Genomic DNA, 13,576 nt, shown 5'->3' on the forward strand with positions numbered 1-13,576 from the left:
TATAAATACGTATATGTTTTGTTCTCCTATGACAAACCTCTATAGTTCAGAGGTAGGTTCCAAGCCAGATATTTTGTGGCAGTATATTTTTTTTATATATACAATTCTCTTCAGTTCGTTCTTTTCTCTTCTTTTCATTTCATGTAAGTTGAGAAGAACAACCCTTCCAGAAGGGGAGGTATTGCCGAATGACTGTCTATCTGTGTGATAGAAGCCTAGTAGGATACCAACTATTGTTTAATTGCTTGTCAAGTACTAAAGGCTGGCCACCTTCTGTACTAACTATGCGAGATAACAAGTGTTCATGATCATAGTGATCTCTCAATAAATTCTTTTACTTCTATATGAAGGATTAAGCTTTCGAAAATAGAAACAGCTGAAAAAGGAGTAGTAAAGTTATGGTGGTATTCAGAATGGGAACACATTCGTAATACTAAGGTTGACGTGGTTATTAAAAGGTTATAGAACGCTAACGAGCAAAAGTATAACCAGTATAATATTAGGAACGGAAGGTAGTAGCGATTACGAACTCGAAAAGAATGGGTATTGAGAAGCAAAAGCTCTAATGCTAGACGCTATAATGAGAGTCTGTGCAATAGACTTGAAAAAAATTTGGAATGATCACTTAACGCGGATTTAGTTATATCACGACAATAGATCATATGTCATTATCGAGGTGTCACCTTATGAGATCCTTGAGGGAAGATAATGTCGATCTCCCTTATGTTAGGATGAAGTTGTAGAGCGCAAGATGCTCGGACCCGCAGTAGTCCAAAGGACCAGGGATATAATAGATCTAATCAGAGGACGGCTGGTAGTAACCCAAGATGGACATAAGAGGTATGCTGATTTGACTCAAAAAGGACAAAGAGTATGAAATAGGGGGCCTAGTAATGTTATAGGTATCCCCTTGGAAACCCTTGAAAAAGGATTGATGAGGTTCGGAAAGAAAGGAAAGCTAAGTCTAAAATTTGTTGGACCCTTGGATATATTAAGACGTTTGGGAAGTTAGCATATGAGCTAGCCCTACCCCCGAACCTGTAGCAAGTTCATAACGTGTTCCACGTATCAATGTTAAGGAAGTGTAATTCGGATGCCAGACAAATAGGGGCATATGAGCGCATACACATGCAACCAGACGTAACCTATATGGAGCAACCAGGAAGGGTATAGAGTAAAAAGGAACGAGTGCTTAGGAGAAGGGTTATCAAACTAGTAAGAGTTTGATGGTAGAACCACAATGTGGGAAAATTTACTCGAGAGTTAGAAAGTGCAATGCTAAGAGAGTATCCCTATTCATTTTCTATCTGATTCCGGGACGGAATCCTTTTAAGGAGGGGAGACTGTAATAACCCCAATTTTTGGGAAATTTTTGAAACCCTTATGAATAGTGTTTTTGCTGAATGAGAAAACTTTTCATGCCACACTATGTAGGGGTTTCGATATGGATATTCTGAGATTTTATTAGTACTTTATATGGGATATAAGTGTATGTAAAGATCGTCAGAATCCAAATCCGAACACTTTGATTTTTCCCGGAAATACACTAGATACGGAAAGATTTGAGAAAAAGGTAACAGGATAAAAAGTATTTAAATTAAAGGATTATAGGAGAGGATCATAAAAGGAATATAATATATTGAGAAAGGTTAAGGGAACCTAAGTAATAAGATCCCGGGTATGATCCTTCAAACGATAAACGAAAACGAAAGTTAAGCAAACCGTATAACAGATCAGCGGTCATTAGGCAAACAATTAGGAAGTTAATCAAAGGGATTAGAGAGGATGATGTCACCCAACCAATGAGAAGAGGACAAGGAGGGGAGGATGACATCATGAGGATGACACAAGCATGACATGGGAAGGAAGGAGATGTGGTGGCTTTTTAACCACACAAAATCAAGGGCAACTAGGTAATTTACTAAAACAAACACAAAAATCAAACCAACCAAGCCAAGCAAATCATTTTCATCAAAATCAAAAAGAAACCAAGGCATTGTTCTTCATGCTCTCGGCCAAAACAGAACCAGAACACTAAAACTGCTGTATCTCCTTCATTTCTCACTCAAATATTGTGTTCTATAGCTCATTGGAAAGGTATTGAGATGGCCTACAACTCTTGTTCACAAGTCTTGTCCAAATAATCATGGTGAGACCCTCATTTTTACAGTTCTTTAAATCGGACTTTTAGAAACTTCAAAGCCTAACTTTGTGTTCTTGATTTCTTTGGAAAGATCAAGCTTGTAGGAGGCTCCCTAAGGCTTCCTAGCAACTTAAAACCTCCCAAGGAAGGTATAAACTTCAAACCCTAGCCTTTACTTTATTTGTTAGTAAGTTTAATGGTTGGTGTTGTGAAATGAGAAGCATGGATTGTGATTATTAGTAGTTTGGTTTGATTTGGAAGTGTTTTTGGTAATTGAAGCTTGATTATAGTTCATAGGTCGTGATTGTGGTTGTTTGAGTTGAAAACCTTGGATATTATGGACTGATGTGGTATGGTTTAGGTGAAGTTTTGTTGTATTGATGGTTATGAGTTGGTTGGTGGTTAATTGGAGTAGTTTAAACATTGGTAATCGCGTAAACATAGCCGTCGTAACGTCCGATTTTCTTTGGACTGTTTTTGTGCATAACATTAGGACCCGAGAAGCCCCTGCTAGATTATGACCACTGCCATGTTTAGATAGCTCATGTTACGAGCTTCGTTTTGATATGTAGTTCGTTCGATTCCGATGCACGGTTTAGGAGAAACGACCGTTTCAAGTAACGGCGTTTCGTGAACGAAACTTTTCCCCTCGCCTTACTTTGAAACATAGGTTAAAGACCAAAAAGGGTTAATTAATGCATGAAACATTTATGGTAAGTGTGTTAGGCAGTTGGTAAGACACTCGCGAAGGAATCGCCTTAAAACTCTTAAAGGTTAAATTATTAAAAATGGTGGAGCCGAGGGTACTCGAGTGACTTAAGAGAATCAGTAAGCGCAAAACGAGCGTTAGAGTCTGAGTTGGTTAGAGTATAGATTTACAAGTGACTTTGGTTTAATTCCAACTTACTTGTTGTTTATAGGTTACCAGACTCGTCCCGAGCCATTCGTAACCCCCAGTCGCTCAGGCAAGTTTTCTACCCGATATACTGTTGTTGTGATGTAAATATATGTATATACATTATCTTGTGATAGTGCATGATTGTTATTAGCAAATTTTGCGATATATTGGAGCATGCTGATATGGTATATATGCATGTCTGTTTCGTAATCTGGTTATCTATCTGTTGATTTCAATGCTTATAGTTGCATAATACCTATGCTAGAAATAAGCAAGTAGTTGCGTATACCCTTAGTATAGGGGATAAAAGGTGAACATATTTCTAAACCGGGAGTCGATGTTCCCGAGTATATTATATATATATATATTTATATATATATGGATATAGTTTTTAAAACTATGGATCGAATAAGGTTTATTCGATACCTTTATTTTACTTAATTGAATATTAATTTGAGTATTCATTCGAGGGCTTATGACTCAGTTTATTTTATTATTTGAATATTATTTGAATATTCATTCGAGGACTTATGACTCAGTTTATTTTATTATTTGAATATTATTTGAATATTCATTCGAGGGCTTATGACTCAGTTTATATTATTATTGAATATTACTTGGATATTCATTTGAGGATGTATGACTCCTTTATTTTATGAATATTATTTATAGTATTCATTCGAGGTATTATGACTCCGCTTATTACTTAATAATATTCTTTATTGTATTAAAGAATAAGGTGTCGATAATCAAACTTACTTTTGATTATTCAAATAAAGATATTACTTTCGTATAAGTATATCTTTGATTATTTGCTATTCATTTCAAGTATAAGTTTTAATACTTCTACTTCAATTATTTTATAAAGATTATTCTTTATGGGAATATTATTTAAATAATAATATTCAGACATTTTCTAAATATTCTGGGGACTGATTTACTTCATTAAATCAGCTTCACTCCAAACATTCTTAAAAATGTTTTGCGAGTCTTCAAAATGATTTTTTTAAAAGTTAGAGCGGATCCCAAAACTCATTTTTTTTAAGATCCTCCTTTCGAAGGGGATTTAAATACTCGCTCAAAACCTGAGGGATCCGGCTCTGTGGTGTGTTTTATATTCGCAACAAGGTTGCTGTTTTGATAAATGAATTGATTACTTACCCAACACTCGGGAAGTAAAATTCTTGGAACAAGTTAATCCATTAACAGGCATCGCCTGGGAAATATCGGTGAGTTCTCCTTTCCAAATAGATACGACTTCTTGGTGGAGCCGTATCAACAAGTTTCTACTTGGGGAAAGTGGGGACAAGCTTTACGTTTCAGAGTCATGGATTTCATCTGAACTAGGAGTGGCGTAAGTGGCCGAGTAGCGCCGGCCCAACCTTATTATATTGGCCCTAATGGCCTGGAAGTTCCGCTAAGGCGGTCCATTCCTTAGGAGTTCAGTGTTCGGTTGACAAGTAAATCCGACAGGTTCTCCTCTACATGTAGAAAATGGTGGGGTTGTACTACTACGACTGATCATCGTAAGTGGTCTTCCTGGCGCGGCAAACTCCCGTAATGAGTTCATCATCCAATTGGATAATTTCTGCAACACTACCCAGAGCACTTCGATAGAAAGGCTACGGTTGGGCGATTGTTGAGTGTTGGCAGGGTCAAGTTTTCAAAATGATGTTTACATCAAATGAAGTATCTCGTAACTTCATTTTATTTTGATAATATTTTAAAGATTTAATCTATTCAAATCTTGCCTTATAGTCTCATCTATGTGATGAACTTTTGAAGCTAATTATAACTTGAACGGTGGTAGTTCAAGTAGTATTTGGGAAAGATATAAGTATATTGGGGTATCTTGTAACTTCATCTTTTAAACTTATATCTAATTAATAATTGTCTTATGAATGACAAAGATTTTCAGAAAAACGTTGAGACAAGGTTAGATATATAAGATCACCTTGCAACGATATTTTTTTTTATACAGTTATACACTGGGACTTTGTGTATATTGTGCATGGAAGAGGACTTCCAATATTTTGAAAAGTATATATGTATATATATATATACTGAATATTTTGCGACTTCATCGCATTAAGATATCAACTTGGTTCATTTCTTTTGACCAAGACTTTCATGAGTACTATGAGAAGGCTCATATATTGTTAATCATTATATATATTATTTTGGTGGGCTTGCTGCTCACCCTTGCTTTCTTCTTTCATCACACAACATCAGATAGACAAGATGAACCGGACTAAGCTCCCGATTCGCAAGAGGTTGGGAGACGTTCCGCAGTTTTCTAGAAGCACTGATGCCGCCATAGCTGAGGTAGGAACTACCAATAGGCTAGGCTTTCAACTTTTGATGTATCAGATTATGTATATTTATGAATTGTAATAATGGCAAAGAAATGTAAATTTATTCAGAAACCTGTTTAAGGTGTATTGGCATATAATTGTGGAATAAAACGACTTGTGATTATTTTTGGATATTCATCTCTGAGACTATAACTTGTGGTGTGTGTGTTTATTGTGGGGTCACAGTACAGAGTAGTTGATTATTTATTAAGATTGGGTGTTGTTAAGGGAAATGGAACTCGTGACAACCCGGATCCCCGACCCCGGATTTGGGGGTGTTACACGCCCTGATTTCTAAATGCTCCGGGAAAGGAGTCTATAGATCTCTATGACATGAGGACAATTTCGAGATCACATGAAAAGAAAAACACCCACAAATATGCTAAATAAATATTCTTTAAATGTCAAAGGGCGCGCCCTGTAGTGACGTAAGTCATAACTAACTGAAGATTTATGAAAACATGATATAAGGGCGTGCCGTCATGGAAGTATGCGTCTCATGTTTTTGGAGTATAAAATGGCCAAGAAAAAGTCGAAGTGCCTTAACCAATTTTATGCATATTGAAGAAAAGATGAAATTATATGAAACCATACGGAATATCATGGTGCAAAAGGTGAAGAGTAGCAAAATAATAAGTCACACAACCTTGCACAACATCAAAAGAGGGCTGGCTCCTCAGAAGTATTTGAAACTTAAAGTATAAATACTGGATAAACATGCATCAGGGCGCGCCCTGAGATTTCTCTGTTAGGGGGATGGTTTGAAGAGGAACAGTAGGGTCGGATTCAGGCGTGTCCTTGGGGGTTTCCTATCGTGATGCGCCCTCACCTTCTTCCTCTAATCCAAGCTCTACCCTCCGTGCCTTGATCTCAGCAGCATGCTCCTTCTTAAATTCTACCATCTCAGCAGCCGTTTCTTCCCCAAACTTCTCAAAAGTGTAATCAGGGTCATTGGCCACAAAACCAATCCTGTAGAAGTGAAAACCATTGGCAAATGCTTCATCAGTCATTTCCCTCTTTTCATCAGGCCAGCCCGTTTTCAGTTTCTCCTCAAGATACTCAATCCTCAAGTTGGCTCCACCAAGCTCAGTATGGAGAGAGGTAGCCTTTTTGTTGGCAATCTCCAGCTGAGAAGTAAGATTGGCCACCTAATCCTTGAGAAAGGAGATTTCAGAGTCCTTGGCTTTGATATCTTTGGCATGCAGAAAATCCTTGTCTTTAAGGGTGTTCTTCAAGATGTTATTGTCACCTTACAGCCTCTCTAGGCGCGCCCTCTCTTCAAGAAGCTTGTCCACCACTCGAGTGGAGTGGACGAACAATTGGCAGGATGCTTTTATAGAAGCACGAGTGGCCTCTTCCAAGTCCATGGCTTGCCACTGTTCCACTTCTTCATCTGAAACATGAAGGGAACCCATGGGTCTAAGAGAATTTAAAGCAGCAGATGAGCCTGAAGGTGTGCCCTCTGTTTTATGCCTTTTAGGCGCGCCTTATTTCTCCGTGAGATCAATTATGGGCCTTTTCGGGACAGGAGTTGTTTGAGGAATAGGAGTAAAAGTTGGGACGGATGCCTGTGCTGTAGGAGCATCTGTCTTTGGCTTGGGCTTAAGTTTATCACCAGGGCGCACCCCAAATGACTTGGGAATTCTTGGAGGAGCCATTTATGCATAAAACATAGAACATGTTAGTTAAATGTGACAAATAGGTGTGCTGAACAAAGCAGTAAGTAAAGGCAATTGATAAAGATAACATTGATAAAATGTATAAAATACTGTGCCTAGAGCGAAAGGGCACGCCCTAAGGGACGGAAAGTTTGACAATATTAACAGGAATTTATATCTAGTATGCTAATGCAAAAGCTAACAGAAAGGAAGCTAGGATGCACCAAGTATGGAAAGGCGCGCCTTTAGACTCTGCAATGCTTGAACCTGAAGGGTCTTGGACTTGAAAAGAGCTGTCTTCTGCTTCTTCTTCTTCTTCTTCAGCATCTTCTTCACTATCTAGGTCAATGGCATGGGAAACAGGGGCACCTTTCCTAAACCTTACGTATTTACATTTCGTTCCTACTTGGTCGGAAAGGATTCTGACTTGCATCAAATTGGTCCGGGTGACTAAGGTCTTTAAGTTCCACCTGTCAGCAGCCACTCTGAGAAGGGCTTCAGCTCATTTTTTGGGCTCGCCCTTAAGTGGTTTGGCCGCTGGTCTGTCTGAAAAGAAATAGGATGTAAAAAAAGGAACATAGAAATAATATAGGGAAAAGAGATTGAAAGGGCGCGCCCTTACTTGGTGACTTGTTGAATCTTATTCTTAATCTGGGAACATCATACAAGTAAAAGAAGTTTTCCTTCCAGCCTTTTTCATGGCTGAGCTTGCCAGAGGAGAAACCTTTCTTATTATGTTGCTTGTCTACAACCAAGTAGTAGTATCCGTGGTCAGACTTTCTCAGGTTAAAGAAATAAGTGACTTCAACCATTGAAGGCTGAGGAAAATCCAGGTCCGTGTAGAGAATGAACAGAGCCAAAATGAATTTGTAGCTGTTGGGAGAAAGTTGGAGTGGAGCCACGTCGTAAAGTTCTATCACTTCCCTAAGATAAGGATGTAAGGGCGCGCCTAAACCTAAAGATACCAGCTTAGGGCTGGTTACCATTCTGGGGATCTTGAAATTTCTCCCGTAGTTGAAAATATGGGGATGCATCATGCTTAAAGGGCGCGCCCATATGCCCTCCATATCATAAAACTCCATGAGCCATTCTAGTTGCTCATCTGAACAGGCTGAGGACAGGCCCACGCAGAAAAGCTTCCCACGCTCCTTCCTAAAGCATTTCTTCACAGCTTCACTGCATGGTTCGAATTCATCCCAATCAAAGTCTAATTTATTATCAGAAACTTCCCAGTGTTGGAAGGGGATTGGAGAAGGTTCAGGAGAGGTGGAAAACTGAAAGGAATCCTCATCAAAGAAATTTAATTCATCGCGAATGGGCGATACATTTCCATCAGGCGCGCCCTCAGAAAAAGGAGAGGTAGGTGCGCCCTGTGGTTGTTGTGGAGATAGGCTTGGAGAAATAGCCCTGTGGGAAACTTTGAAAGGCCCTGCATCTACATTGAAGCCCCTTTTAACACCCCTATATCTGTCAGCATTCAAACTCTCGAACCAGTCATCATCGTCCAGTTCTGTAATAATAGGGGCTGGGGATCTCTCCTTTTAGATTAGTTTCTGCTTCCCATGTCTACGAGACAAAGGAATGTTGTCCGTGGAAGAACCGTTTGAGGAATATGCCATCAAGGTACCCTTTTTGGAATCTTGAACAACACGCGCCACCTGATTCAGAAACTCGGGAGTATGGTGGGCGTTTGGAGGTTGAGGGTCAAAGTAAGTGTTTGGAGGCGAGTAGATTCCCAAATTGGTAAGAAAATCCTTGAATGGGTGAAAAGAAGAGGAAGTGCCCTCGTCTTCCAGCTATTAAGAAAACCAAAAAATATTGAGGGCGCGCCCGATCCGAGGGAATGAAGAAAGAGAACATGAAGGAGAACATATAAAAATGGAAGACTTGAGAAGGCATTTATTGTGTTAAAGGTGACCTATGCTAAGGCATACCCTATAATAATAGGGCGCGCCCTGTTAGACAATAGACCTATGGAGTCTAGCATTAAGACTAAAGGATGCAGAAACTTAAAAAAAAAAACTAGAGGCCATGATAGGTGTGCCTTAAGGCGTGCTACATTAAGAATTACTGGTGGCAGAATATGAGGGCGCGTCTTACAATTAAAAGGGCGCTCCGTGGTTGAGTTTTTCAAAGTATACGTTTTAAAACCTAATTGAAGACGAACAGTTGAAATTCCTAGAAACATAAAATTGAAGATTGGACCAAATAATTTTGGATCTAAAATAGCAAAGATTCGAAATTCACAAATATACATACACAGATATACACGCCATTTCCTATATATCAAGAATAACTATAGAAGTTGAAAGGACAAAGTAACATGCAATGTGACATACATACTAAAACACAAAAGGGGAGAAGCCTTTCATACCTTTTTAAGAGAGGAAGACATTGATCGGAAAAAGCTGGGGAAATAGTGGCCGAGAGAGAGGATTCCGAGCAGTAGAGTAGTGCCGCCGGTGGTGGTGCTCTAAAAAGGAAAGGAAGGTAAAGTAAGAGAGAGGGTAAGAGTGAAAAGTAAAAAATAGGATATGATTGGTATTTATAGCTGAAAAAGTGATAGCTGTTAAAACAAATCACGTCAGGCACGATTTCCGAATAAACAGGGGAACCGTTTCAAAATAATTCAAATTTTAGGACGCGTCCTCTTGAAGGCGCGCCTCGTATAATTATCTCAGTAACTAGAAATCCTGAATGTAAAATTTGGAACTTTAAGAAGGCACGCCCTATTGAAGGCGCGCCCAGTAAAATAATATCGGAGAGTTTGTTTATACAGATTTTGATAAGGATGAGAAAAAAATTCCAATCCCATTTTCAATGACATATGGAATTTGGGGGGTAGTTGTTATGCCCAAAAATTGGTATAAACAATATTCAGATTAAAATTGATAAAATTGGCAAAATCGAAGAAGAAATGCCTTAAATTGAGGAACAGATAAGATTGTCTTTCCATAAAAGGAAAGACGGTGCGCCCTTTGCGTAATCAGGACGCGCCCCATGGACTGAATGGTTGATTGACAGTTGTGGTTGACCATGCATTAAAGGCGCGCCCTCAAGCGTAGTGAGGAGGTGCGCCCAATTGTTAAAGGAAGGGTGAGGAATCCCTTCCTATGGTGAGCCTTAGGGCGCACCCTAAATGGGAGAGATGGCTTGGATGGGACTTCAATAGGATTACATGGATGGGTTTTGTGGAAGATTCAAGGAAGATGGAGATTATTATTACTAACTTATTTGGTGCAGGTACTCTATTGAAGAACTCCTTCGTGTAGCACATCTACAGGAAAGGTGGTGTCCGTGGTCAGAGACCTCCAGGGGTATGCCTAGACTGAAGGCCTCCTCCTGTAGTCAATGGGTGACCTCATTGGGGATGTGGGGTGAAATCTGGTGTGTGCTTTGGGAGCTCTGTCTCTGTAGTCAACGGGTGTCCTCGTTGGGAGACTTTGGAATATCCTGCACTTTGCACCCAAAAGCTTGGAATCACTTATCCTGCAATCTGGTAGGGGTTCCTTATCGGGGGACAAGGATGCATCCAACATTTGGGGTGAACCACGACTATACCTACGTCCGCGGACTAGAGAAACAGCTGGTAGCGGAGGGTTATCCTTGGCCAGGGAGATGCCTTATCCGTGAAGTCTCGAAGCCGCGAACGAGCCTTGGGCCTTTGTGGTTGGGCCTCATCGGCGGACATTCCTAAAGCTAGTAGAAGACGGTTTCCAGTGGGTTTCCTACTGGGCCTCGGGATAAGAAATCTAAGCCCATTAGGTTTCTTGTTCCCCAAGAACTATGTGGGCTTGATCCCCTATAAATAGGAGTACGTAGGCAAATTGTAAGGGGTCAGAAGCGAGAGCGCAAAGGAGCCACCACTAACCCTAAGCAATCTCAGCCCCCAATAATCACCACCACCAAGCACTGTTCACCTTTTTCGACGAATACTGTTCATCAGATCCACCGATTACTGTTCACGTTTCCGACGAAGAACCGCCATCACAGATCTTATTTCCGGCTACGAACCTCAGACTTTGTTGCTCCCAAATTCCCCCGTCAACAATCATATCAGCGTATAAGTAGCATAATAATCCGTATGAGACACCGGTTATTTTCCAAAAAAAATTGTACAACACGTAATTCAATATATAAGTGGCGAATGGGCTAGAAGCCTACGATGATGAAAGAGAATGAGTTACAATCAAATGAGCTTAACAGAATGTTTCATTAAAGTTACAGGGATTTAGAGGTTTCATGTGAATATTTAGGTAAGCACATTATTCAGAAAACATGTTATTTCTTCCGGAACAACATATAACAGTTCGACAACATCAATGGAAGCATCTAGCAATATAAGGGAACTTTCAGGAGTTCAGCAGGAAAAAATATTTTTGTTATATATGCACGTAAATGTCCCTAAAAGTTAGGGACAACATTTACCCCGATCCCGATCCGATCAAGTTCCGTTTAAAGCTGAGAATTATATATTTTCTCGAATACAAGGTGGGGATCGGGGCAATATTTATAAAAATTTTGGGAATCGAGATTGAGTCAGGGATTAGTGTCTCCACACCCTAATCCCTGACCCCGAATCATATTTTAAATAATATATATACAATAAATAAAATAATAATTTTTATATAACTTAAAAAAAATCTAATCCACTAAATAGTTTACCAATTGTGATATTTATTTAATTCGTAATGTAAGAATATTATTGTTATTTATTATTAATTCTATTAAAATATTAATTCAAATCAAGGTGAAAAATTAGCATTATATTAAAAAAGATTAAATATTATGATCGGTCATGTTAATTTTATTAAAAAGTATTGTTCTCAATTTAATTTTATTAAAAAAAAAAAGAATTCTCAGACTCCTCGTGGGGGATCGTCATTCCCTGTTCGGGTCGGAGATCGAGTAGTAAAATAATCTTCGTTCTGAGATAGATTTCGGATTCGAGGATCGTTGGACGGGGATAACACTACCCGACGACCTGCTGGCCATCCAGCAGATCTCAACCTAATAAACCGGTCCATTTGTATGCATAACATTGTTAGTCGCTAAACACGCGCTAATAATACACGCAAGTATACGAGTTCGCAAGTAGTATAAGATATAAATCAAATTCGATCCCACAGAGACTGTATTGGTTAACTATCTAAATTACGCACCTACGCAACAATGTATGGTTATTATTCAATGCTAAGACTATAACAAAATTATATTATTTATAACTAAGAATTACGCTAACTATTATAACTAAGAGAATAAAATAGACTGAATTAATATATATGACAAACATGGGATTCTAACTTCATTAAATACTTCATTTAATAGCCTTATTATTCTCATCCTTAGCATGCAATGGTGATGACACTAATCAGATAACACGAAACTGATAAATGCCAACTTTTGTTGCACGAGTACCATTCTACCAGACATCCACAAAAGAGATAGAAGATAAATAGACACCAATTATACTGAGACCCTTTATGTCTATAGAATTTGACAACATAACGGTTTAAGCACAAGTTATCTATCTTGATTACATAGGGCAAGTAAGATGGGTAAAATTACCTACGAATTATGCATAACAATATATGAACCTATGCTAGCATGGCAAGTTCTAAATCCTTAAATTCACTTTCGCTTCATTAAGAATTAACACACTATCTTATAAGTTCGCAACGCTCATAAGACGAATAAGAACAACCATAATTAGAATATCATACAATCACCACACACTAAGGCATCAAATAAATTAACTAAATAAATCGATAAATAAATCCGCTAGAACCCCACGATAACGATTTGCTTATAATCGAACTCATCGCCAACGTGGGTTCCAATGAAAACATGATATAGCAAACGTAGTCTTTATACGAATAATTAAACCAAAGTACACACAAGAATATAGGTTCAAACAAACAAGAAACAAGCATCCAAATTACAACTCAAAACAAACATTCACAAGAATAAACTAGATCGTCTTCGCCTTTGTTGAATTATGCCAAAAGATCTCTTGTCGTCTTCTCCTCCCTTGATGTCTTCAAACTTTGAATTATGAATTCTATATATTAATAAACGACCTAAGTTATGCTTATATAGCAGTCCATGCACCCCAGGAGTCCAGAATTCGAATTGCAAAAGAATCAGGATTTTTAATTCCCGACCCAGCGCGACCGCGCGCTTCACCAGCACAGGCGCGCTGACTTTCTGTTCCCTGGCGTGGCCGCGCGCAACATGAGCGCGGCACGCCGACCTTCTGCCAAAAAACTTTATTTTCCTTCTTTATTCCTTGCAGCTTCGAGCTAGTCTTTCAAGATTTTATTCCACCACATCCTAAACACCATATTAGCATCAAAATAATGTTAATTCACCTGATTCATGAAATGAAGCCTGAAATGCAAAAATACTTGAAAACACATTAAAACACAAATAACTTGAGTACAAATACATCAACTCAGAGCTTATTAGAGCATAAATAAGTGTCATAAATGCCACTTAACACGCCCCCAAACTTTAATCGATG

The sequence above is a fragment of the Apium graveolens genome, chromosome 9 (genome assembly GCF_009905375.1).
Source record: "Apium graveolens cultivar Ventura chromosome 9, ASM990537v1, whole genome shotgun sequence".
Lineage (NCBI taxonomy): Eukaryota > Viridiplantae > Streptophyta > Magnoliopsida > Apiales > Apiaceae > Apium > Apium graveolens.